The following is a 16,250-nucleotide window of genomic DNA, read 5'->3' as shown; positions in this document are numbered from 1 at the left end:
GAATTGAAAAATTAATTTTCTATTAGTTTTGACTGGTGGAAGGAAGATGAGCCTGGCAAATCGCACTGTGTTATATGTAGACTGGCAAAATTTGATAAAGCATATGCAAGGGGTCATGACACATGAGCCGAACAATAAAATCACACTACACATGCCTGTTACAATACTGATGCTGATTTAGTATTATTTATGAATGTTTCAAACTACTGCATAAATCCATGCTCACTGTGTGTGTTTGTATTTGATACTTGGCATTTTGTACTTATAAGTAAAATATGTGTTGTTTTGAAATGTTATTCCTTTGTGTTGTACCATCAAAACTGTAATATACGGTTTAATTAATGACTGTTTTGACCCGCAGCCTCACTTCTCCCTGTTCTGAGAAAACTTCTCCCTATTTTCACTGAAGGGAGAAGTCACTTCTCCCAATTTTTCTGGGCTAGCTTGAACCCTGATATTTAAATAATTTAAACATAATACAAGTTTAAAGCAAATAACATTTAAAAACTGCAAAGTAGTTTTCACGCATTCATTCGTACTAGTTTATATCATTTGAATACGGCAGACACGGTATATATGCGGCGAGTACCCTTACAGAAGGAAGCCTCTGTGGCGTACATGCCGTGATTTGCTGTGTATATGCCGCGAACACAGTAGTACGCCAGAGGAGTACATTTTACATACACCGCATGCTGCGTACATGCCGCGTACTATTTCAACGAGTACACAGCATGTACGCAGGAGGTCACTAGTACACTTCAAGTACGCAGCACAGACTCTGAAAATTTAAGGAGTACACTGCATGTACGCAGGAGGGACTTGTACAAGAAAATAGTACACTGCATGTACACCGCAGATACTTTGAAATTTGTGCAGTACACTTCATATACGCGGAAAAGACTTGTACAATTTCTTTTGGCATTTATACTTAGTTTTTTTTTATAAGTTAAAGTCTGAAGTAAACTTCATATATGCGGGAGGGACTTGTTAATTTTCTTCTGGTGTTTATACTTTGAATTTTTTTACGTAAAAGTCTGAAGTACACTTCATGCAGGAAGGATTTGTACATTTTTTTTTTTTGGAAGCAAGAACTTGATCTCCGAGTAACTTTTATCTTAATAGCATAGAGTAGTTCAGATTACCGGTATTCTGAACAATGAAAATTTGCCAAACTATTTGCAATGTTCATTTGTGAAGCTTACATCTTGGTGATTTCTGAGCTGCACCTTGCATGCAGTGTAAAAATATATTCTTTTTCATTTTGAATTAATCCTGGAGCTTTCTAACTTGGATAATTGAAAAGCCTTATTTGAACTTCGTTGCATTACATTTTGTAATACATGAAATAATTGCCAAGATAATGCCTCAACAGCGCCCGAATGAGAAGAATTAATAGCTCTCACTGTTATTTGAATACTCTTAAGCAAAACACCATTCTATCATGTTTTATAAAGGCTTTAATGCTCATTATGTTAACTCATTAAGGCCTCACCAAATTAAAAAGTTGTTCATCAGATTTGCCGCTCGTATATTTTCATAACGTTTTTGGCTAATTGCGCTCGCCCCATTGGAAAAAATAAATCCAAAATTTTTTGGTGCGCTACTTTTTACGGACGTAAAAGTGTATAAATGCTTATATAATTCCAGTCCTAGATTGTTCTCGGATGGATTTTAATCAAAATAAATACATACTACGCACACATCGTCTATAATAAATCACAACACTTATATTTAGTTGCATTAAAGTTGTTTCCCCTTGATGCAGTTACGCCATTTTCTTCAAATGTTTACCAAATTACATGCTACAAAAATTGATTTATTTCATTGAAAAGTGGATGAAGAAAAGCATACTAATTTATTTGATAACATCAATCTACATTATTTTGGTAAGGGTAAATACTTATTGATGCATGTCACTTATCTTTTTTCTGTTTTTTTCTGTCCAAATGATCAGCATTTGCATACGAAAGTTGGTGGGGTAAGGAATTTACATTATCACAGCAGTTTCGCCACAAGAGTACACAGCATGTATGCAGCAGGAGTACACAGCATGTACGCCGCAGGACTCTGGCCAGGAGTACACCACATGTACGCCGCAGGAGTACACAGCATGTACGCCGCAAGAGTACACAGCATGTACGCCGCAGGGGTAGTACACCGCAGGCTCATTTGCATGTGAAAAGTGTATGTGCCGCGTACATGCTGTGTACTATTTCTCGCATACTAAATTCCTCCAGCGTACATCCTGTGTACTTTGTAGTCCACAGCATGTACGCAGCAAGTAGTACGCGGCAGAGCTCATTTGCATGTCAAAAGTGTACTACAAACGTACTATCGGTGTATGTGCGGTGTATATCCTGTGTACTATTTAAAGCCCTTGATTTTAGTACACATCATGTACGCATCATATACGCTGTATGTACGCAGCAAGAGTACGCAGCAGGCCTTTTTCTTCTGTAAGGGGTACACTCTGGGAGACAGTAAACGCAGATAAATGCAAGGGCATGGTAAAATTAATTAAGATAATAATATGCATGACATTTACCAAGAAACAAAGTGGATTTCGGCAGTATTATGCATAGAAATAAAATTGCGGTTCCCTAGCCTATGCACGGTATTTTGCTTAGAGAACCGGTTCCGGACGAATAAGTTCGCAGTCTAGGGAACAGATTCCGGTTCTCTAGCCACTGCCAATCGGAAAACGTAAGTTAGAATTAAATATCTGATAAAATACCTGTGTTTTATTGCTTTTCTATCATCATAGCTATTCAATACTTACAATTTCTGCTTGTCTAAAGCATTTTTATTTGTTTTTACCCAAACTAACCCTCGGCAATCATAGAAAATTTGTCTAACGACCGATTGCTCATAAAATCGTATCAAGTGCACAAAATGATGATTATAATTATCCATTTTGTTATTCATTAATCTAATTATCGCCAATTAACTGCCTGATCAAATAAAAAATTTGCAAACTGGCTCCCTCCCTTTCAATAACGGATGTTGTGTCTACACAGATTATCGATTTTTCACATCTTTTGGTTCGTAAAACTGGCAATATTCGTAGTTTTACAGACAGACATAGCTTCGGGCCATTTTCGCCAATTAGAAAATTTCGGAGCCACATTTAATTTTTTGTCGCAAATGGCTCAAGTGGCGATCGACAGCGTGACCCCTGATAAATAAATGGTACCGTCCAAACTGAAAGATCGACCAGTCCATTTTAGATTCACAAGTGTTTTACACATCTGTTCCAAAAAAAGTTCTGCTTTCTTTTTACTCCTTCAAAAGTATGTTAAAGGTGTATGCTAGAATTTCCTGTATATGAGATGGGCAAAATACGGTACTATCTTTTCCAATACTGTTCCCCTATGATTTTTATTACATTATTTATTCATTATCTATTTACAGACTGACGTTCAGACTGATCTTGGTCTACACTTGTGGCAAAGGCAAAATCACTTGCCGCCAGCAGGCTTAATGTTTAACTATAAAATGAACATTTTGGCACATTTCCTCATTTGATTTTGCCAATACTCATTACTGTTAAAACCTTTTATAAGTTTTCACAAAATAAACCAAGTCATTATTTCTCATGAACTAATTTCCAAATGCTGGCCTCAACCAATCCCTACAGCCAGACTGTAAGAAAACTTAGCATTGTTACTTAATAAATCCCTGATCATCCAAATTTCAATTTTAATACCTAGTAATTTTCAAAATTTCCTATAATTATGAGGTAGATAATATATATGTTGGGTTTTACTTTTCCTAGTACTTCATATTAAAGAAATCATGGTTTTCGATAAATACCCGCCGTCTCTTTAGGATCCATATCTATATGTACATTAATAAAAATATGTTCTATATTTGCGCTTTTTGTCACGTTGATGTTTGCGTCCAAACGAATGTGACGTCGTTTGTATAATTGTACGTTGTTATTTCTGACGAAGACATAAAAGTCGAAACTAGTAAAGAATGTGTTGTCTTGGTAATTTTAAATCCTTTTGATCTCAAAATTTCCTAAATAATTCTCTGAATTTGGAAAAGTCCAACTATCCTATATCCTCACTGTGTGGGAAACACTGGCCAAAAAATGCCTTGAACATTCTGCAATACGAGAAATGCTTTCTTAGATACACTCTTCTGCTGTTGATGCAGCATTTTTGCAACATGGCTTTCCCCGTGTGGCGGCTGCATTTTTGCAACATGGCTTTCCCCGTGTGGCGGCTGCATTTTTGCAACATGGCTTTCCCCGTGTGGCGGCTGTGTTTTTGCAACATGGCTTTCTCCGTGTGGCGGCTGCATTTTTGCAACATGGCTTTCCCCGTGTGGCGGCTGTGTTTTTGCAACATGGCTTTCCCCGTGTGGCTGCTGTGTTTTTGCAACATGGCTTTCTCCGTGTGGCGGCTGTGTTTTTATAATGTAGATTTACCTGTGTGGAGGCTGCATTTTTTGCAATACAACTTTCTGTGTGTAGAGACTGCTGCATGTATTTTTGGCTATGTCACTTTCCGTATGTGAAGGCTGCGTTTTTTTCAATATGTGACTTTCCCTGTGTTGAGGCTGCATTTTTGCAACATAGCTAAATTCCCTGATGGCTATTATTCCCTGTTTTTATAGATGATTTAAAAGATTTTAACCAGACTGGAGCCTATGCAATACTTTATCTCAAATAATGTAATAATGTGACAGCTTAAGTTCGATGAAGATCCACCAAGTGGTTTGAGAAGAAGTCATTTAAAGGTTTATGTATTTATATAGCTCGAGTGACCCATAAAAGGAGCCAAGCTCCCCAGTTTCAAAAAGTTTGGGAAAGGACCTTATAATGATGATATACTGTTAAATATTCTGATTTACTATTTCTTTTGGAAAGAACTTTTATGCAGTGTTCTGATTATTTTTCATTTAATTTTCAATTTTTTTAATTATTTTTTGTTTAATATTGATAATTCCATGTTTAAAAGCTCGATATTAGATTTGAAGCCATGATGCCAAATATATATTCTAATATCCCTTCTTTAGTAATCCACCTTTATTTCTTTGCATCTTTTCTACCTCTCTTACTCTTTTAGTCACCTATTAAATAGCTGAATTTTTAAAAGAGTATTACAGGGTAAAATTAGGATGCTTACAAACCACGCTATTATAATGGCCTTTTACTTTTAACTAAGTCCAGCACTAACAGCTATTCAAATATATTCAACACTGAACTTTCATAAACATTGTTCATCTTCTGCAAAGATCATTTTTGATGGTTGAGCAAAACATATCATATACTAGGTTATTGTCTCTGAAATACAGAAATTTTGTCAGAATACATAAGGCTGACAACGAAATACAAAACAAATCCAGCTCAAAGATGATCAATCAGAATCTACAGTCCAAAAGGTATTAGAAATACTGATTGCATTATAAATAATATAAGCAATAAAAGAAAATGATAAACAAGTAAGAATAACGGGTTTGTTCGTTTGTTTTGGATTTAACGCCATTTTTCAACAGTATTTCAGTCATGTGGCGGCGGGCAGTTAACCTAACCAGTACTCCTGGATTCTGTACCAGTACAAACTAGGTCCTATTCTCCGAAAGTAACTGCCAACTACCCAACATAAATCAGAGGACGTACGCCCAGCATGCGGATAGAACTCAAGACCCCATGATTCGTAGACCAAAGCTCTCCCTGAACTAAGCAAGCGGGCTAAGAATGGCGTGTAATGAGCTTTACACAGATTTTGAAGATTCTATCACTTCTTTCCCTTCAAGTCTGATGAAGATCCATAAAGCTTTTCATGTTGAGTAGAAGTCATTTAAAGGTATTTCTATATTTAGCTCTAGCGGCCCCCATAAGGGGCCAGGCAACATCATTATAAATTTTGAACAATTTGTATGTTTGTTATAGATTTAACGCCGTTTTTCAACAGTATTTCAGTCATGTAGCTACAGGCAGTTAACCTAACCAGTATTCCTGGATTCTGTACCAGTACAAACCTGTTCTCTGCAAGTAACTGCCAACCTCTCCACATGAATCAGAGGTAGTGGACTAATGATTTCAGACACAATGTTGTTTATCAAATAGTCACGGAGAACATACGCCCCACCCGAGGATCGAACTCGCGACCCCAAGATCCGTAGACCAACGCTCTTACCTACTGAGCTAAGCGGGCGGGCTACGAACCAATACACAATAAACAAAACAAGAGCTGTCCATAAGACAGCATCCTCAACTTTTCCCAGTGCTCGACTCTGAACTAGAAAGCCATATAAAAGTTTAACAAAAAAATTCAAAGTTAAAAAGGATTATAACTCTGTCAAAATTCAAATCAGAGTTATGAGAATTGTTTCTCCTGGTGTACACTTTGAGAGCAAATAACTATTTTAAATTTCAAGTAAATAAATAACTATTTTAAGTTTCAATTCAAAAGCTTTCATAGTAACAGAGATATCTGACTTTATCAAAAACTTTAAAAAAAATCTAAGTTAAAAAGGGGCATAATTCTGTACAGATTTAAATCAGAGTTATGGGGATTGATTCTGCTGGTGTAAACTTTGATAATGTAAATAACTATTTCAAGTTTCAAGTCAACAGATTTGACAGTAACAGAGACATTTGACTTTATCAAACTTTAACCAATGGCAATGCCAGGGCGAGTGCAATAGCTCTACTTTTTCCTCAAAAAGACAAGCTAAAAGCTAGAAGATGCTTTTGTAGAAAAGCGCATGTCTCCCCCTATGCTGAGTCGTAATAGGCAACAGGGGACAGGAGCAAGGTCAAAGAGACACTGACTGCAATAGGGATCATCTACTTGGCATGTCCAGTCATCCCACTGAGTTTCAACATTATGGGCCTAGTGGTTCTCGAGTAATAAATTGGAAACAGTTTTTCATCATCAGGCCCATGACCTTGACCTTTGATAAAGTGACCCCAAAATCAATAGGGGTCATCTACTCTGCATGTCCAATCATCCTATGAAGTTTCAACATTCTGGGTCAAGTGGTTCTGAAGTTACTGATTGGAAATTGTTTTCCACGTTCAGGTCCCTGTGACCTTGAACTTATATCAAGTGACCCTAAAAATAATATGGATCATCTACTCTGTAAGTCCTATCATCCCATGAAGTCTGAAGGTTCTGGGTCTAATGTTTCTCAAGTTATTGATAAGAAACCATTTACCATGTTCTGGTCCCTGTGACCTTGGCCTTTGACCAAGAGACACAAAAATCAATAGTGGTCATCAACTCTACAATGTATGTTTTATCATCCAATGAAGTTCCAACATTCTGGGTGAAGTGGTTCTCAAGTTACTGAGCAGAAACAGTTTTCCATCTCCAGTGACCTTGACCTTTGATCTAGTAACACCAAAAGTAAGAGGGGTCATCTACTCTGTAAGCCCTATCACCCTATGAAGTTTGATAGTTCTGGGTGCAGTTATTGACCAAAAATGAGGTGCGACGGACATATGGCCCCTATGACCTTGACCTCTGATCAAGTGACTCCCCAAAAATAAGGGTCATCTATTATCCAAGTCCTATTACCCTATGAAATTTGAAGGTTCTAGGTCAAATGGTTCTCAAGCTACTAACTGGAAACGGATTTCTATTTTCTGACTGCTATGACCTTGACCTTTAAAAGAGTGACCCCAAAATCAATATGGGTCATCTATTTTGCATGTCCAACCATACTATGAAGTTTCAACATTCTGGGTCAAGTGATTTTCAAGTTATTGATCGAAATAGTTGTCCATTTTCAGGCCTCCGTAACCTTGACCTTTAACAGAGTGACCCCAAAATCAACAGGGGTCATCTACTCTGCAAGTCCAATCATTGTATGAAGTTTCAACATTCCAGGTCAAGTGGTTATTAAGTTATTGATTGAAAATGGTTTTCCATCTTCAGGCCCGTGTGACCTTGACCTTTGATGGAGTGACCCCAAAAACAATAGGGCCCTGCCATCCTATGAAGTTTGCAGGTTCTAGGTCAAATGATGTTTTTGATCAGAAATGAAGTGTGACGGACGGAAGGACTGCTTGACGGACAGAAGGACTGCTTGACGGACAGGAAGGGCAAAAACAATATCTCTCACCTGGGGAGATATAAATTATATAACCTTTGCCTTGGTTTGTATGGAAGATAATTCTGGAAATCAGCAACTGTAATTTGTAAACAGCTTTTTTCTTCATGATTGGAAAATTGATGGAGAAACACATGCATTGTGCTTACCTTATTGAAGGGAAGTAAATTTTTACAGTAAATTAACTTAGGTGCCTATGACCTTGACCTTTGAGAGTTCTGGGTATGACACATTGTCTTGTAATGGTGAATATTTATGCCAAAATATCTGCATTTAAACAATTATCATACATCCATGCATAAAAAGTTGTGTACTAGACAAAAAATACCAACAAACGTTAATAAGTTGTAGCATGACAGAGTTATATGGCCCTGACAATAAACAGACCTCTTAACCTTTGATATCCAAGTGTAAGCTAGACATATGAGCCAGCTGTCAGTACCTTGCTCGTGACATGTTGTCTCATTATGACGCAAATTTGTTCAAAGTAATTTCAAAATTTTTGTACTATCCCTTGATGAAAGGCAGAACAGACTGGACATGAAACTGTTGACATTTGACCTCCAAGAGTGACCTCAACCTTGGAACTACGAGTCTGGGTACTGGGTGCAACACATCGACTCGTTATGGGGAACATCTGTGTTGAATAATTTCAAATTCCCATGAAGGATGGCAGAATTATGGACCATGCAGAAATCCAGTGTTACAGACAGACAGACGGAAGGTGGCAGTTGAAAAAGGTGACTAGACGATCATTGTACAATAGCAGTTTTGGAACACTTTTTAACAATGACAACAACTTATCCGCAGGAACAATTTTTATACAAATACTGATCAAACAAAATGAAACATACAAGTCAAGCAACTACTATCACACATTTATTCAACAAAACTGACCTTACTCTTTAGTCAAATTGGTTACAGGCAACCTATACAATCCATGGATAACAGGCTAGGTTTCCAGTAACCTGATGGCTAGAATGCTTGCTTGGCATCAGATTAACACATAGCTAGACAAGTCCAATTAAATTAATACAAAGTACCAGTATTCATATTTCTAAAATGAAACAAAACATGGGAAAAATACATGTCAAAACAAAAAAAAATTACATTCATATTTTGCATAAAGTAACAGAGACTGGCAGCCCAGGAGATGCATGTAAACTGTATAAATTGACTTCCAAACACAATACCCCTGCCATCCACAACCTTTGTGCACCCTTTAATACTTAGCATCCATATATAGACCAAGGGGTCCTTAAAACGTATGAATAAACAACTTGTCAATGATCCGGCTGTGAACCAAAGCAATATTGAGTAAAACATCATTAAATTCATATTGATAATGTGTTTCAAATGGCATTAGATTTTCCAGAAAAATTTACGCCCAGACTAATTGGAAATCCAGCATGGCGGCCATTGCTGGGCTATTATCAGCCGCCATACAGTAGCAAATATAAGGCAAAAATATGAAAAAACTGTGGTGACAAATACAAGGACACTTCGCGAATATGTTACCTTGATATGGTGTAACAAAACTGCCTGGGTGTCTTTACTCAACTCATTTCGCAATTTTTGTTATCGAGCATTTATTTCCCCATATATATTTTTAAAGCCCCATCTTCCATAACATTGTTTTCGGTCACGTGACAAGGTAATGCGCGAACTTAAGCATGTACTTGAAATTGAACTAATTTCATGTATGATAACTTGAATTATAGCAGTAATTACTATTATCTTGTTATCATAGCGCACATAATTATACAAAATAAGTAATTTGTGGACTTTTTTAATGACATTTCATTACTAATTATAAATATTTACTTTGCGTTAGAGAATATTTTAACGATCGTCTTTTCGTTTTCATTCGTATTTGCCCGTTTCGGTTTCCGTATCATAAAATGTGGACATTTACGGAATAAGCCGGAGTTTTACGGAAAACGATAGCACTTTGGTATATAGAGTATTTAGGCCTGCTACCTCTAAATTAACAGGTAGGCACAAGATTTCTACAATTACGATGCACTGCCCAACAATCAATTTTGATTATACCCAATTAATAAAAAAAACATTTGATTTCTAATCAATAGTCAGAAAGAATGTTTATTCATTGAGTTATAAAACAACGAAACGAAATCATACACATGTGTTTGTATATTTCCAATGATACTAAAACACTTGTAAATTTAGTATCTTGTAGCCATATCTTCTGAACTCAGTATGTTCGTACTTACGTACTCATAACCTACTTACTGATGTACAAGATATTTTCCAGTTTGAATAGCATTTCTCCTTCAAGCACATTGTCATCCACGAATATATCTTGCAAAATAAACCAAGTCATTTATGTCTAAAGCCCATAAAAACCTTGACTTTTCAGTAACACTGAAGGTCCGATCCATGCCATGGAAAAATATGAAAATGTGAACATGTGAAAGTCGTATCTTTGTTTGCACGATACAGTAACACTAGCTTCTATATTGTTATTTTTCGTTATATATACAAGTAAATTTGATATAGCGCATATCAGTCACGTAAAATAGGCTTTCAAAATTGATGCATACTTAATCAGGGCAATTTTGGCACATGCATGGTAACGTAGACAGGAAAATATTTCTAGTTGTTGGAGCTAATGCCTGCGTCTTCAATGGTTGTTATGCCAAGTCTTGAAAACAACTATAGTTTAGACTACCCCTCGTCCCCATTCCCCCTTATTATCGTAACTGTTTTGTTTTTTGTTTGCTGTAATTGGGGTTTTTTTTACAGTGAATTATGTTGATTTTATGATCATAAAAATGCCAAACAGAAAAAGTGGAAACTCCACAGTTTGCCATACAGGACAAACATGAAAATGTCCACACCCCATCGCCTCTGGCAAAGTTATGTTTCTTATTTGTTTGTTTTGTCTGCAGTGTGTTTGTATTTATATGTAGCCAAAGAGCTATAAAAATATTTTATACTTCTTTGATGTAGCCAAGTGTTTCAAGAATATCTTGACTGCAGTTTGCGGTTTACCAACATTCTACACACAAATTAAAAAAAAAATCAAACGCATTTTCTAACTAGAAGTTGAACAGAAAGGCCGAGTCTTTCTTACATAGTGCAAAATCGTCACCAAATAAAAACTCCTGCAAGAAAGAACTTACCACTGGAAGGGATAATCGACGTGAACTCGGTAAATACTCGTAAAACACATATATTTCTGCAGAACTGCAATGTCTAATAACTTCAGTAGTTCATACTTTTGAATTACAAATGGTACAGAATCACGGTTATCACCATAAAAGATCTCTTCAGTGAAAGTATTGTCGAGATCATCTTAAGTTAATACCAGGGAGACTGAACTCACGTCGAATCTAAAGATGTCCTCCATGATGATTGAGTACCCAAGCTTGTTCAATATAAAGCTCTAATTGTAGGTATGAAGGTAACCTGGTTCACGTACGTCTGTTTTTGTTGTTGTTGTTTTTTGTCGTTGAAGGTTTATTTGCTTCCCTGGTCTTTTATAAGACCATTCCATCTTGCATACACTGCCATGCCTCAGTTCTTGTGATCCCTCATTGTGTATCGAGTTAGAGACAAGCAGGAAAACTAGATCTTATTGGACATAGTTCTATCTTTCCTGTATACCTAAAAACACAGTTGGAAGTAAAGCCATCTTGCAGTAAATTTTCAACGCGGGTTTTATATAAAATTTGGCTGCAAAACACAACTCTTTACCTTACCTAGACTTATTTTACCTGGGACTGAATCACAAGCAAGGAAATGTCATGGATCATATACCAGTATATGTCAATGGACAATAGCAATATGAATGGCAACCGATGGAATTTACTGCCATGGCTTGTTTGACTGAAATTTAGGTTAAAGACTCGTCCTTGCTATCTTTTAAAAGTATACAGACTGGTTTCTGAGTGTTAATTTTAACGTTTTAAGACTCGTTTTTCTACTGTTATCCAAGTAAATTGGTTTCAAGCTATAAATATTAAACGTATTAAGACTCGTTTCTATTGTTGTCCAAGTAAACAGACTGGTTTCTTACCGAGACTCGTTTCTACTGTTGTCTAAGTGAACTGATTTCTGGCTGTAAATTATGTATTAAGACTCGTTTCTACAGTTATCCAAGTAAACAGATTGTTTTGTTTTTTTTACTAAGACTCGTTTCTATCGTTGTTCAAGTTAACAGACTGGTTCAAGACTGTAATTTAAATAAGACTCATTTCTACTTTTATCTAAGTAAACAGACTGGTTTCTGACTAAGACTCGTCCCTACCGTTGTTCAAGTTAACAGACTGGTTTTTAACTGTAAATAACGGATTATGACTCGTTTCTACCGGTATCTAAGTAAACAGACTGGTTTCTGACTAAGACTCGTTTCTACCGTTGTTCAAGTTAACAGACTGGTTTTTTACTGTAAATAACGAATTAAGACTCGTTTCTTCTGTTATCTAAGTAAACAGACTGGTTTCTAAGACCCGTTCCTACAGTTGTTCAACTGGTTTAAGACTGGTATTAAGACTTGTTTCTACCGGTATCTAAGTAAACAGACTGGTTTCTGACTAAGACTCGTTACTACCTAGATTTTGGCAGTGGGCCAAGGGATTTCTGTCTTCACCAGCACAGTTGGGGGCTAATGACCATCACAGTATGGTTCCAATAAACAAGGGTCATTGTTTATTGAAGAGTCAGTCTACCTTACATGTGTATCAATTAGTGAGAAGGGGAAACAATGTAATTTATTTTAGATTAATGAATTATTGATAACATTTAAATTTAATCCATTTTTTTTTTTTTGCATTTCTATGTAAAGAAAAATATTGTTGATCAAACACAATAATAAAAAATCAGAAACTTATTTTCACAATAATGAAATAATGAGAAACTTAAAGAAATACGCAAGCTTTTATTTTTTTCAAATTATGTCTGGATAATTGTGATATTTCAGAAAAATGTAACTTTCACTCATTTACAGCTTGCAGAGTACGGTAAATAACATCTGTCTAAAATTGAAAACAGAATGTGCATTTCAAAGTTACAAAGCAAAGCATGAAAAAAAAGTCACTTTTGGCAACATACTGAAAATTGAGTATAGATGGAACACAATAATTCTATATTATATTTTTTGTCAGCACAAAGAACTCATGAAGTTTTCACTATACTTGTGTTTTATTATCATTATTATTTTCAGTGTTATTACTGTATCTTTTATCATCCTAAATGTAATACAATAATAATAATAAAAACAACAATAACAATAATAATAATGATTATGATTATTTTTATCATTATTATAATTATTACTATAACATTAAAGTAACATTAAAGTAATAGTTATTATCATCTATATAATATCAAAATAATAATTATCATTCTACATTCACTGAAGAAAAATTACTTTCTTTCAACTCCACTGCACACATCTTGGTCTAGTTGGGGTCCCTGCTGTGCTCATTGCCCTCTAATCAGTTACTGTTACATAATCGCTGATAAGCAGCAGATAAGATGGGAGTTGTATATTGGATTTGGGGGGGGGGGGGGGGTGTACACTTATATAGTAGTGAATCTAGGCCTGGTTCAAGATTGTAAGTAAAGTATTAAGACTCGTTTCCACTGTTATCTATACAAACTGGTTTCTGTCTGGAAATAACGTACAAAGACTCGTTTCTTCAGTCAATCATTTATACATTTTTGTACTCTCTCAGCGCTGTTATTACCTGTAAAGATTTGTTTCCGTTGTCTTAGTTGTCGGGCTTACTTTCGCTGTCAGTTACCAGTAGATCTTGTTTCTATTGTCAATTGCCTCCATCCATTTCAGTACAGTCTGAACCATAAGAATTAACAAAAGTTTTCCCCGCATTGATGAATTTCAAGCCATATTCATTTATTAAGTTGTTTCGGTTGGTTATACGCTTAGAAAACGGACGCTGGGTGGAGAGATCTGTGTTCAAATCGCCTCCGAATAAAATTTCATGTGTACCTTGGTATTTCAAGATAATTTTTTTCAAGCTGGTCTAAACATTCATAAAATTCAGTTTCGGCCTCTGCGCTGCCCTTTGAAGGTAGGTTTACTGACACTACAAGAAATAATTTACTAAGAGTTTTCAATTTGATCCCTTGAATTCTTTGATTTCCATCTGGTATTGCTGTTAAGAGGTGTTCAAGATCTTTATTCCATAGGACAGCTACACCACCGTAGCCTCTGGGTAACTGTATTTGCGGGATCGGATAAAACTCCTTTTCCCCGTTAGGTGACTCTGCATACCCATTTCTGATGTCAAATACCTATACATGCTTGTTTTGTCGACAAACACAATTTTTGCTGTTGTTTACCTATACATGCTTGTTTTGTCGACAAACACAATTTTTGCTGTTGTTTACCTATACATGCTTGTTTTGTCGACAAACACAATTTTTGCTGTTGTTTACCTATACATGCTTGTTTTGTCGACAAACACAATTTTTGCTGTTGTTTACCTATACAGATTCCTTTCTGTTATGTACTACCTGTACAGAATCATTTCTGTTGTCAAAACCATTAAAGGCTCATTTTTGTTGCCTTTTACCTATACAGACTCCTTTCTGTTGTCAATTATGACACAATTCTGCTAGGAAGGTACCTATACTGGCCAGTTATCACTGTCAATCATTTCTGCTGCCAATTATCACTGTCAATCATTTCTGCTGCCAATTATCACTGTCAATCATTTCTGCTGCCAATAACATATAAAGATTTGTTTCTGATGACTATAACCTATACTGATGCCTTACTGCTGCCAACTACTCTTTAATTCTGTCAATCACCTGTAAATCCATATGCTGTGCATTTCGATACATCAGTAATAGTAAAGGCCATTTATGGCCAAAATGCCAAATAAAGGAAAAAACTCGCAAAGAATTGATTTTTTGTATAAGTATTATACAAGGTGTATGCAACAACATATAAAAAGTATAGAAAAGTATCATGATGCAAAATGTCTATTTTTGGGGTTAAAATGTTTAAAATATTAATGAAACTGTGGATTTCTGGAATCGGCTCATAACAACAGATTTATGCATATAACGAGGTCCAACTTTTGCACTACATTAGATTACTATATTTTGCAAAATGTTAACTAATTACAAATTTAGAAGAAAACAAAATGGCGTCCTAAATCCAATATGGCCGCCATAAAAACTACATTTAAACCAGAATTGTTGTCGATTTTATGCCAAATTGTCTCATATCATTGCTTTTACATTATAATAAGCTGGTTATTGTTAGTAACAGTATGCAGTTTACCTAAGATGGAAAACATACTTCCAGCAGAATCAATTTGGTGCAATAGTGAAGTATACAGACAAAATTGCCGAGTCATTCGGCAGTAGAAATTGTCGTAAAGCAGCGATAACTTCCTTATTTATTAACAAAATATATGAGTATGGGTACTTTTCTTTCTTAGTAAGATCATTTCCCACCTGATAATCATGGTTTTGAGATAAAATTACATTAAAAGGTGTTTTCCGTTAATTTTCTTTTTCATTAAATAGGAAAATGGCACGAAAAATATGGTAGATTCAAATAGTCCTCAGCCTTTTTCTTCCTTTTTTTTTTTTTTTTTTTTTTTGCTGATTTTGCAATTTGTGTGTTTGACTGAAAATATTTTTTCTTGCATCAAACATAACCAACCCCCGCTTTTCTTTTGATTTTTATTCAGCACTGATAATATTCTTCAAGAAAATGTACAGACATTCTATATTGGTCCTGATGTGTGCAGCGGCCATTGGAAATATGTCAATTTTATATAGTACAAAGACGAACAGCTATTCAGTGTGTTATAACCTTATGAACGACTTGGGTTAATAACAGCAATAGCTGGATCTCAGCATCACACATTATGTTATATACAATCGTATAGCAAAAGAGAACAAACTATTTGTTAGTTCAAGTACTCGTGTATTCAATGTAAAATATGTTCGACTTTGGACCAATTAGAAACAGGAATCATACATAGCACCAGTCAAAGCACACCTCTGCTAGGGTATAGATAAGTAGATGAATTACAATGAAGTCATTCTGTATCCACACATCAAGGATTCAACTTATTATGTATCCCAGTACCTTGAAAAAAGAGCTGTTGTAGCTATACTGTCAGGGCAAATAAATTATATAAAAAAAGACGTTTGAGACTAAAGAAGAGTTG

The 16,250-nt window shown here is 35.6% G+C and overlaps 1 protein-coding gene across 4 annotated transcripts in view; it reads right to left on the bottom strand.

Annotated features, from left to right (window-relative positions):
• Nucleotides 1-9,745, bottom strand: part of LOC123541760 (uncharacterized) — a 77,321-nt gene extending 67,576 nt beyond the window's left edge. For all 4 annotated transcript variants that reach the window (XM_045327347.2, XM_045327348.2, XM_053531863.1 and 1 more), the window contains exon 1: nucleotides 9,589-9,745. The gene's annotated coding sequence lies outside the window, so the exon portion shown is untranslated. The remainder of the gene's footprint in view (nucleotides 1-9,588) is intronic.
• Between the last annotated feature and the right edge of the window lie 6,505 nt (nucleotides 9,746-16,250).

Source organism: Mercenaria mercenaria, chromosome 19 (genome assembly GCF_021730395.1).
Source record: "Mercenaria mercenaria strain notata chromosome 19, MADL_Memer_1, whole genome shotgun sequence".
Lineage (NCBI taxonomy): Eukaryota > Metazoa > Mollusca > Bivalvia > Venerida > Veneridae > Mercenaria > Mercenaria mercenaria.
This window is presented reverse-complemented; position numbering and strand designations above follow the sequence as displayed.